We start from the raw sequence: 11,277 nt of genomic DNA, 5'->3' as shown, positions 1-11,277 counted from the left end.
GGCTATATTTTCACCAGTACTTTCAGTCTTATGTAAGCTGAAGAAATGAAGGGGGGTGGGTGGAGAGAGAGAGAATCAATGAAATAAAGATCAGAACTGCACAGAAAAACTGTCACGTCAGCAAGGAACGCTCTTTTATTCCTTTTATACCTGTTTCAACACAACGGTTCAACGTGTTAATTTAATGTGTGTAGGTTTAGTGACTGACGGGTTTATTTTGTTAGTTCCAAGACAGCCTCACTTTTATTTGTGTCTTAAAATGTCTGTCAAGTTATATTTGAATAGCGGTGCTCTGACACTGACATTTGGTGCTAACCAGCAGGCAGGCCTACTTTGGTTTTGGGGGCCGAGGTTGTTCCATTTTGGTGTCGTTTTGTGTCCCAAAATCAACCAAACCGAACTGCAGATCGTCCAGAAACAAAATGGCCGCCATGCTGAGACAAAGGAGGCGTGAGTAGAGCGGGACGGGTGGAGGTGGGATGTGGTTTTGTGTGGTTCAGTGAGAAGCGGCTGTGTGGAGCTCAGTGTGTGTTGACTTGTAACCAGACGTATGTGCAGCACTTGTATATAGGCTAGCTCACATCTCATCTTATCAAGCCAAATTATTGCCAAATATCCCATTAAAGTTTGCTTGAATATGAAAAGTCTCGTTCTCTGTGATTAAGTTGCGCTTTTCAACTCGCTTAAAGCGTTTGCCGAAGAGCTTGTAACAAACCACTGCAAGCTGGTTTTACACAGATTCGGGAGTCAGGCCCGTGTCATGAAATCCACTGTATCTGAGCCTTGAGATGGGGTCTGGTCAGCAGGTAAAAGGGATCCTAGATGGCATCCGGATGAGGGCCACTTCAGGCAATGATGCGGCACTGATGGCCTTCCTCTGGCCCTGACAAAATGGATGTGAGCCTGAAGTGGCCCACATGTATAATAGCAAATATGGCCCAAATATGCCAAATCAAATGTGGGCTTTTTTTGGCGAAGATGCGGTGCTCTCGGCAACATGTAATCTGGATGTGACCCTGAAGTGGCCCATGTGATAAATGGTGAATATGGCCCAAATATCACAAAACAAATATGGGCCACCTTTGGCAAATATGTGGCACATGCGGCATTGCTATGGCTTGGTTCTGGCCCAGATCTGGCAAACAGGAGCGGACCGCCCAAGTGCCGTCATTCCACGCAGTATGTGGGCCGGATGAAATGTCGGGTGTAGGACGGGTCCGGGCCAGAACAATTTTGCTATCTGGGATGTGATGCAGCATAAAGGCAGATGTGCCTGGATCAGCTGAACAGCAGCAGGCCTCATCAGCTCATGGAAGAGCACCAGCTGCTCCACAGGATGGACTGCAGGGAGGGCCAAGGGAAGAAGAAACTTACTGTTGAACAAAACAAATCAAATCAAAGGTTCAATTTACACTGCAATCAATTGGTCGTATTTGTGTCACCACTTCCATAGTTACAACTCGAACGTTCAAATTTAAGATTAAGATGGGGATAAAGAAGCACCAGAGCCCAAACCACAGGAACCGCGAGTGTAAATACTTCTATTTCACAGATGTTGTGTCCTTTCATCGAAAAGACATGCATGTTACCCAGATAGCAAAATTGCTGTGGTCCGGACCCGTCCCACACCCGACACGTCATCCGGCCCACATACCGTGTGGAATGATGGCACTTGGGTGGTCCGCTCCTGTTTGCCAGACCTGGGGCAGAACCAAGCCATAGCAATGCCGTATGCACCACATATTTGCCAAAGGTGGCCCATATTTGTTTTGTGATATTTGGGCCATATTCACCATTTACCACACGGGCCACTTCAGGGTCACATCCAGATCACATGTTGCCCAGAGCACCGCATCTTTGCCAAAAAAGGCCCACATTTGATGTGGCATACTTGGGCCATATTTGCTATTATACATGTGGGCCACTTCAGGCTCACATCCATTTTATCAGGGCCAGAAGAAGGCCATCAGTGCCGCATCATTGCCTGAAGTGGCCCACATCCGGATGCTGTCTGGGTAGGGTTAGTACTCCTTCCTGTCTGTGCACATGAGCAAGGCAAGAAGAACTGGAGTCGGTGCCCCGGGTGCTGCAGCTGCTCACTGCTCCTGTACAATAGGATGGGTTAAATGCAGAGAACACATTTCATTATAAGAATACAATGACAAAATAAAGTGGCTTTCTTCTTCTTCTTTCTCAAATTTATCGTGCTGGGGTTTTTTTTTGTTGGGGGGGGGGATTACCCTGCTAACACCGGAAACCCTGCTGAACTTAAAGCCTGTGATGATGGGAAAGTATTCCAACACGTGCAGCACCGCTCCAGACCTTTATCTGACAAGACGGGAATACTGTAAAATAACCTGTCATGTTGAATTCCCTCCCACTTAACTAACTTAGCTAACTAATGTGTTCCTTCTTAATGTTTAAAGTTAAAAAATAATAAAGAATAAGCAATAAAAAGGCGGGAAAAGGTTTTAATGTGGTTAAGAGTTACTAATGTAAACTACTAATAAGACCCGTTAGCTGAGTGGTTGGTGATGTCGCCTTGTGGCGTAGTACACCTCGTATCGAATCCCGCACCGGGCAAGAAAATAACCGGTTCCATTGGTGGCAGCGGTGGGATCCGGAAGTGTGCAGATCCTCAGAAGTCTCTTCGGAGCGCGGGAATAACCGAGGGCGCGCTTCCGGGGAGGGTGACGACTGTAAACTACTAATAAGACCCGTTAGCTAACGGGTCTGACCCTTTAGTCGAGCGGTTAGTGATGTCGCCTTGTGGTGCAGCACACCCCGTATCGAATCCCGCACCGGGCAAGAAAATACCCGGTTACACTAATTAGGGGTAAGGAGCGATTTTGATTAATGAGCGTTTTCCAGTAAAACACACCAGCGACGGGTGGTCAACTCTTCTCCGGGTCATCCCTCCGTTAGTTTGCCTCGGAGGGCGTCTTTCTGTAGAACAAAGCGTCCGGAGGTGAAGAGAAGGGTGAGCAGCTTTACTCTCCCATGTTATTCCGAGGATAACGGGCCGGCCGGACCGCGTCTACTTCCGCCCGCCCAGCGCCTGCCTGTCAGTCACGGCAGCCGCTGGTTCACCAACCCGGCTCGAGCAGAAGCCCCGCCCCATCCACGCGTTTAAACCAATCGCAATTGTCCTGCCATTTCCACAAACGGGGGGGGGGGTGAGTTTAACCCAATTCCCTTTAACCTTCAACCTTACAATAAAGTCAAGTCACTTTTATTTGTGTAGCCCGGCATCACAAATGACATCTTTGCCTCAAGGATCACTGGGTCCTGAAGCTCGCTAGAAACTAATGAAGCTATGCTGAAGCTCACTGGATCGATGGTGTAGGACAGTGTTTCTCAACCGGGGGTCCGCGGACCCCTAGTGGTCCGTGGTATAATTGCAAGGGGGTCCGTGAAAATAAAATATCTTTAAAAAAAGATCCTATGACATTTATAGAAATAGGATTATTTTACTCAAATGTGACTGAGACCTTTATCTACCTAAACTATAAAGGGTAACAGGACTTTTTTCTCTAATTACATCTGTTTCACAAGTGTAATTTATTGTATTTTAATAAGAGCTCTCGCTCCCGTTTGCATTGTTAAAAGTTACTGCATAAAAATTCTGTTTTGTTACATCTATCTGAAAGTTACTGAATACATATTCTGTTTTGTTACATATATCTGAAAGTTACTGAATACATATTCTGTTTTGTTACATATATCTGAAAGTTACAGCATAAGAATTCTGTTTTGTTACATATATCTGAAAGTTACTGCATAAGAATTCTGTTTTGTTAACTATATCTAAGTTTCAACTGAAAGCTCTTATTTTTGCCCCAAAGAGTGAATAAATGCTATAATGCAATTTAAAATGCAGTTTCTACTGTTTCTATCAAATTGCAACCCCCCTCCCCCAAGATCAGGTGGAGGGGTCCTCAGGGTAGATCAAAAATACGCAGGGGGTCCAGGACCCCAAAAAGGTTGAGAACCACTGGTGTAGGACAATCCATGCTTTGCAGTTTCCATTCTGAATTGCAACAGAAAATTATTTTAAATTATGTTGGGGCACTGCTCCAAAAGAAAAGGTATCTGAAACATGTCACGGTGCTCAGTGTTACTGATAATTTACCTAATGGAGATATTGCATTTAACTTACCTTTTTTATCAGAAACGGTTCTCGGACCTCACTGCTTGTTACCTGTCTGAATAACACAGGTGTTGAAATTTGGTGGGTTTTTTGTATTATTTTAAATGTGTTAGTATAAGTGCCATTTTAAGAGAACATTTTACCAAGGTGATGATGTGAGCATTATGTTTGGTATCTGTTTTGACAGGAGACACCGCCCCCCCCCTCCATCACTGCAGGGATCCATCAGCTGGCTGTCTATCGAAATGGGTTTTACCGCAGGTTTGATAAGCAAACTTTCACACCCCTCAGCCTCTCTGACCAGAACACACAACCAACTGCACCCCCTGCCAGCCCCTCTCCCCTCCCCACCTGCACTCGGGATCTGTGTTGAGGCCGCGTGCCGGCTCTTCCAGAGACAGAAGACCAGGAAGACACCGGGCCCGGATGGCGAGTCACCCTCCTGTCTGAAAGTCTGTGCTGACCAGCTGGCCGCCATTTTCACACGGATCTTCAACAGATCACTGGCGCTGTGTGAAGTCTCCTCCTGCCTCAAGAGCTCCATTATCATCCCAGTCCCCAAGAAACCCCCGTATCACAGGATTAAATGACTACAAGCCCATTGCCCTAACGTCTGTGGTCATGAAATCCTTGACGGGACCGGTGTTGGCCCACCTGAAGGAAATCACGGGCCCCCTGCTTGATCCCTGCATATTGCCTACTGTGCAAACAGGTCAGTGAGGATGCAGTAAACACGGGATTTCATTACATCTTCCAACACCTCGACTCCCCAGAGATACAAGCAAGGGTCCCGTTTGTAGACTTCAGCTCATCATTCAACACCATCATCCCAGATATCCTCCATTCCAAACTCACCCGGCTCACTGTACCAGCCCCCATCTGCCAGTGGATTAAAAACGCTCTGACAGACAGGAGGAAGCTGTTGAGGCTGGGGAAAATCACATCCAGCAGTCGGACAATCAGCACTGCCCCCCCCCCCCCCCAGGGATGTGGGCTCTCCCCTCTACTCTTCTCCTCTACACAAATGACTGCGCCTCAGCAGACCAATCTGTTCAACTCCTTGAGTTTGCAGATGACACAACCATCATTGGCCTTATCCGGGATGGTGACGAGTCTGGTTGATCAGCTGGTCCTTTGGTGTGGCCATAACAACCTGGAGCTGAACATGCTCAGAACAGTGGAGATGACAGTTGACTTCAGGAGGAGCTCCTCAACATTGCCCCCCCCCCCTTACCATACTCAACAGCACTGTATCTGTGGTGAAAACCTACAGATTTCTGGGTTCCACAATCCCCCAGGACCTAAGGTGGGCATCCAACATAGACACAATCATCAAAAAGACCCAGCAGAGGATGTACTTTCTCTGCCTGCTCAGGAAGTTCAACCTGCCTCAGGAACTGCTGATCAGTTCTACACTACAATAATCCAGTTTATCCTCTGCACATCCATCACTGTCTGGTTTGGATCGGCCACCAAACAGGACAGGAACAGACTACAATAGACAGTTAAGTCTGCAGAGAAAATAATTGGTGCCAACCTGCCCTCCATTCAGGACTTATACACCTCCAGAGTGAGGGAACAGGCAGGCAACATCACTGCAGACCCATCACACCCTGGTCACAACCTGTTCCAACTCCTCCCCTCTGGTAGGCGCTACAGAGCACTGTACACCAAAACAACCACATATAACAAGTTTCTTTCCGGGGGTTGTCATTCAAATCAACACTTAACACTCTCAAATAAATTAAACCATTTTGTATCTACTGTACATGCCCATCTACCTCAGGCATGTATGTAAATAACCTGCTAACATCTATTTCAGCATCTCTGATATATTCTCTGCACCACTGCACTTTATCACCTCTTATTTCACCTGTATATAGTCAATCCCTGTGTGTATATCTGAAGATTGTTGTGTTGTAGTGTTGTTATTCTATTTTAAGTACACTGAGAGAGCCACAAAACCGGAGTCAAATTCTCTGTGTGTGCAAACCTACACGGCCAATAAACATGATTCTGATTATATTGAAGAAATAGCAAGCAGTGTTTTAGAGACATCAATAGAGTAGGAATCACATCAGAAATCAGAATTTCTTCGTAATGCTTTAATCACACCAGATGTTGACATGGACAGTTAACCCAAACCCTATCCAAAGCCCTTAACCTTAAACTTTAACCTCAGCCTAGCCTAACCTAACTAACCTAACCTAACCTAACCCAACCCAACCCAACCCAACCTAACCTAACCTAACCCAACCCAACCCAACCTAAACTAACCTAACCTAACCCAACCCAACCCAACCCAATCTAACCTAACCTAACCTAACCCAACCCAACCCAACCCAACCCAACCTAACCCAACCTAACCTAACCCAACCTAACCCAACCCAACCTAACCTAACCTAACCTAACCCAATCTAACCTAACCTAACCTAACCTAACCCAACCCAACCTAACCTAACCTAACCCAACCTAACCTAACCCAACCCAACCTAACCTAACCCAACCCAACCTAACCTAACCTAACCTAACCCAACCTAACCTAACCCAACCCAACCTAACCCAACCCAACCTAACCTAACCCAACCTAACCTAACCCAACCTAACCCAACCCAACCCAACCCAACCTAACCTAACCTAACCTAACCTAACCTAACCCAATCTAACCTAACCCAACCTAACCTAACCTAACCCAACCCAACCCAACCCAACCCAACCCAACCTAACCTAACCTAACCTAACCTAACCTAACCCAACCTAACCTAACCTAACCCAACCTAACCCAACCCAACCCAACCCAACCTAACCTAACCTAACCTAACCTAACCTAACCTAACCTAACCTAACCTAACCTAACCTAACCTAACCCAACCTAAATCATTTGGTGTGTGTAGAAGACAATCAATGACATTTATATATTCCTCTTGGCAGGCCCAGCACTAAACGTGGTGAACAACGTAAGATATCTGGGTCACATCATCAGGAATGGTTTATGTGATGACGATGGTGTGCAGCGCCAGTGTTGCAAACTGTATGCACAAGCCAATATGCTGGCACGCATAGTATGTGTACAGATGAGGTTAAAACTGCTCTTTTTAGGGCCTCCTGTACTCCACTCTATACAGCCCACTTGTGGTGCAGTTATAGCAAAGCAACAACGAAAAAGCTGCAGGTAGCATGTAATGACACGTTCAGAGTCTTGCTCAAGCGTCCAAGATGGACAAGTGCAAGTCATGTGTTTGTGACTAGTAATGTTCCCACTTTTCATGCTGTGTTGAGGAGTTTTATTTACAAACTTATGTGTCGATTAATTGACTCCAAAAAGGTAATTATAATGCTCTTAACGAAGCCTACACAAAGTGATAGAAGGTGCTCCTCTTGTTCTGGAAACACTGGAACGATTGCCTGTATAGGTTTTGATCATTGTGGACTTGTGGACCGCTGTTAGCTACATTTTTGTGTTGTCGTCCTGTGTTGTATTTTCTTTTTAATATGGACCTACCCATGTGTCTGAATAAAGTAAGATATGATATGATATGATATGACATGATATGATATGGCATGATATGATATGATATGACATGATATGATATAATATGACATGATATGATATGACATGATATGATATGATATATATGATATGAGATTATATATATGATATGATATGATTATATGATATGATATGACATGATATGATATGATATATATGATATGACATGATATGATATGATATATGATATGATATGATTATGATGTGATATGATATGATATATATGATATGATATGACATGACATGATATGATATATGATATGATATATATGATACGATATATATATGATATATATGATATGATATGATTATGATATGATATGATATGACATGATATATGATATGACATGATATGATATGATATGATATGACATGACATGACATGATATGATATATGATATGATATGACATGATATGATATGATATGATATGCTATATGATATATGATATGATATGACATGATATGATATGATATGATATGTATATATATCTACGTCCTTTCAGAATATGACTGGAGCGCGGAGCTGCGGAAACCCAGCGGCGGATCTGATTGGTTGGGAGGGGGCCGGGGGGCGTGTCTTGCACCCGCCCTGGGTTGGTGATGTATTGAATCCCGTGTCGGGCTCTTTGTGCTCCCGGAGACAGCGGGGCGACAGAGGGAAAAAACAGCTGGATCCCGCAGCGCAGTTTGTCGAAGCAGCCCCCCTCCCCGAAAGTCTGCCGCCGCTCCTCGCATTCCTCAAGGTACGGCGTCGTCAGTCTGTAACGCGTCTAACGGAAAATAAACCCTTCGTCACGGCCGGGGTCCGTCGGAAGACGTTTTTAAAACCTGCCCCCCGTCCGTTTTCGCCCCGATTTTCCAACTGCCTGGTCGGTTAGCCCGCTAGCCGTTAGCCGTCTAGCTAACGTTAGCTCCCGGGGATGCTGATTGACCAGCTAACGCTAGCGCTCTTAATTGGCCCGGCTCTTGACGTCCGCACGGGTGTTAGCTTAAGACGACGCTTCTCTTTTCCCGAGCAGGTAAAGTTGTCGCAGCCGGTGTTGGGTTCGGTTCGGTTCGGCTCGGCTCACCAGTTTGGGTCCGAGTGCACTAACTTGGCACCCGGTCGCCTACATGTAGTAAACCCGCCGAGGCAACGCGGACGAGGCACCGGTAACTGTCACCACCGAGGAAGCTGCTGAAATGTTGCCATGCCTGGATTTTACATCCCGAGAGGCTTTGTGTTGAGATGCCCAAGTGTGGGGAGTGTTGTGGGGATGGCACGACTCTGATTACATCCACTTTCATACAATAACAATAGTGACTTTAACTTATATAAGCCTCTCTGTTGCCAGTATCTAACCATACACAGAATAGATGGTGTGGTTGTCTGTATTTTGGTACAAGATCTGCTGGATTTCAGAGCAGCGTCAGTGCTTGGTGCCAGCTGCTTTCATCGCATAGGATAACAGAAATGCTGCAATAATGGACCAGATCGTGGACTGTACACCATTAGTGCATCCATCCATTACCCAAACTGCTTATCCTGCTCTCAGGGTCGCAGGGATGCTGGAGCCTATCCCAGCAGAAATTGGGCAGCAGGCAGGGAGACACCCTGGACAGGCCGCCACAGGGCAACCACAGAGACCCCCCTTGCATGGAATACGCAGCATGTCGACAGACCAAACAGTATGCTCTAACAGGCCCAAGTGGCCTTGAGTTAACCACCGCCGCCACCAGACCAAATAATATTAACTGTACCCCTTAGCCATAATATCCAGTCAGAACAGAACCACTGCCCCACGCCAACTATTATGGAAACTATGATGGATTGACGGTGTAGTTTATTTAGTAATTGCTCGCTGTCAGCCAAGTGTTTGATGGCCGTGGCTTGGGTTGGGAGTACTGCTCTATCTGCAACTTTGGAGGATAATCAGCCATTGCATGGAGACACTGTTCTGTACTGCTAGAAGTCAAGCTGGCTTGTAAAGTCCTGAAAGTGGCACCTTCATTTTAAGATTTACCCAGTGCTTTACCCTGTAGTTAAAACACAAAAACAAAATTCCCGTCTGGTTCAAGTTTATTTATAAGAAAGTGCCCATCAGGTCTTCTGGACTTTATTAAAAGCAGCAGAGGAACCCAGTTTCCTTCCTAGTGCCAAAATGGGTGTCCCATGATGGTTTCATTAACCTACTGGTGTGTATGGGATGATGAGTAGGAACTCATGTCTTTGATATATCACCTGATGGTCCCCATTAACTGTCAGTGAGTCTGTCTCCACTAGAATAGCCTTAAAAGAAGCATCAGAGCCCCTGTGTGCTGACCCCTCACTTCTGACCTCACTGCTGATCATGTTTCTGAGGAAAACCAAAATTAGATATGGAGGAAAATGTTGGCTGTAGAGCTTTTTAATTCCTAAAAGAAATAGGATAGATTTTCTTCCCCTCCTAAGCATCTATGGGATCTATCCTGTATTTTTTTTTTCCTAGTGGGAGAAGGATGGGTCTGTTGTTGACAAAGTCTTGTTGAGGTGCGTTTCCTTCTGTCTGGTCTAAAACTCTTAATGCTGGCAGTCACATCCAGACACTGGGACAGTTTTTTTATTTCAAGACTGCTGTGTCAGCCAAAGCTTTAGTCAAGAAGTTGAATCCATTGGAAGGATAAAAACTGTTAAGTCTTATTAACGCATGACAAACAAGTTTGACTTGAAGATGGAAAAAGGGCACGTTCTGAAGACGCTCTGAAGCTATCGTGTGTTCAAAATGAACCTTTCACTGCTGTAAACACAAAGAGAAATACGGAGAATGAATATAGATTCAGTTAACCTACGCAGTAATAACAAACGGTGTTGAAGGTATCGGAAAAATGTGACAAAATACAATGATTTCTAAAAATGATCAAAGAAACGAGACAGATTTGTCCATGTTGGATAAAAAAACTACGTGCTAAGATGTCTGTCCTCTCGGTGTCTCCCTTACACTGGCTGTCAGTAAAGTTCATAACCTACCTGTTGTTTTTCCAGTTAGCCTGTATTTCCAGCTTCCCTGCAACCATCCATCTATCCATCCATTGTCCAAACCGCTTATCCTGCTCTCAGGGTCGCGGGGATGCTGGAGCCTATTCCAGCGGTCATTGGGTGGCAGGCGGGGAGACACCCTGGACGGGTCACCAGGCCATCACAGGGCCCACACACACACACATACACATACACATTGACACCTAGGGACAATTTAGTACAGCCCATTCACCTGACCTACATGTCTTTGGACTGTGGGAGGAAACCGGGTTCCCTGCTTCCCAACTTCCCAGCAAATGCATATTAATATGTGCACACCTGTTTGTTCACCCCCTTCATAATGCCTCTGCAAGGTTATTGTCTGTGTCTTCCAAATGAAGCAAGCTCTATAATGTCCAGTCTTTTGTCTCATCGGGCCCCAAAGTGGTGGAATGATTTCCTCCGTCAGAGGGACAGGCTCGCTTACTCCATTCAAAAAGAGCCTGAAATTCCTCCTTCTTCGACCTACCTTACTGCGATACTTATAATTATTGCACCTGAAATGACATGCCTTCTTGGCTACGATATGATTATGAGTCAGT

The 11,277-nt window shown here is 45.5% G+C and overlaps 1 protein-coding gene across 1 annotated transcript in view; it reads left to right on the top strand.

Moving 5' to 3' along the window:
• Positions 1–8,347: 8,347 nt before the first annotated feature.
• Positions 8,348–11,277, top strand: part of sncaip (synuclein, alpha interacting protein) — a 29,557-nt gene continuing 26,627 nt past the window's right edge. The window contains exon 1 of the mRNA XM_056288715.1: positions 8,348–8,444. The gene's annotated coding sequence lies outside the window, so the exon portion shown is untranslated. The remainder of the gene's footprint in view (positions 8,445–11,277) is intronic.

Source organism: Lampris incognitus, chromosome 1 (genome assembly GCF_029633865.1).
Source record: "Lampris incognitus isolate fLamInc1 chromosome 1, fLamInc1.hap2, whole genome shotgun sequence".
NCBI classification, from domain to species: Eukaryota; Metazoa; Chordata; class Actinopteri; order Lampriformes; family Lampridae; genus Lampris; species Lampris incognitus.
This window is presented reverse-complemented; position numbering and strand designations above follow the sequence as displayed.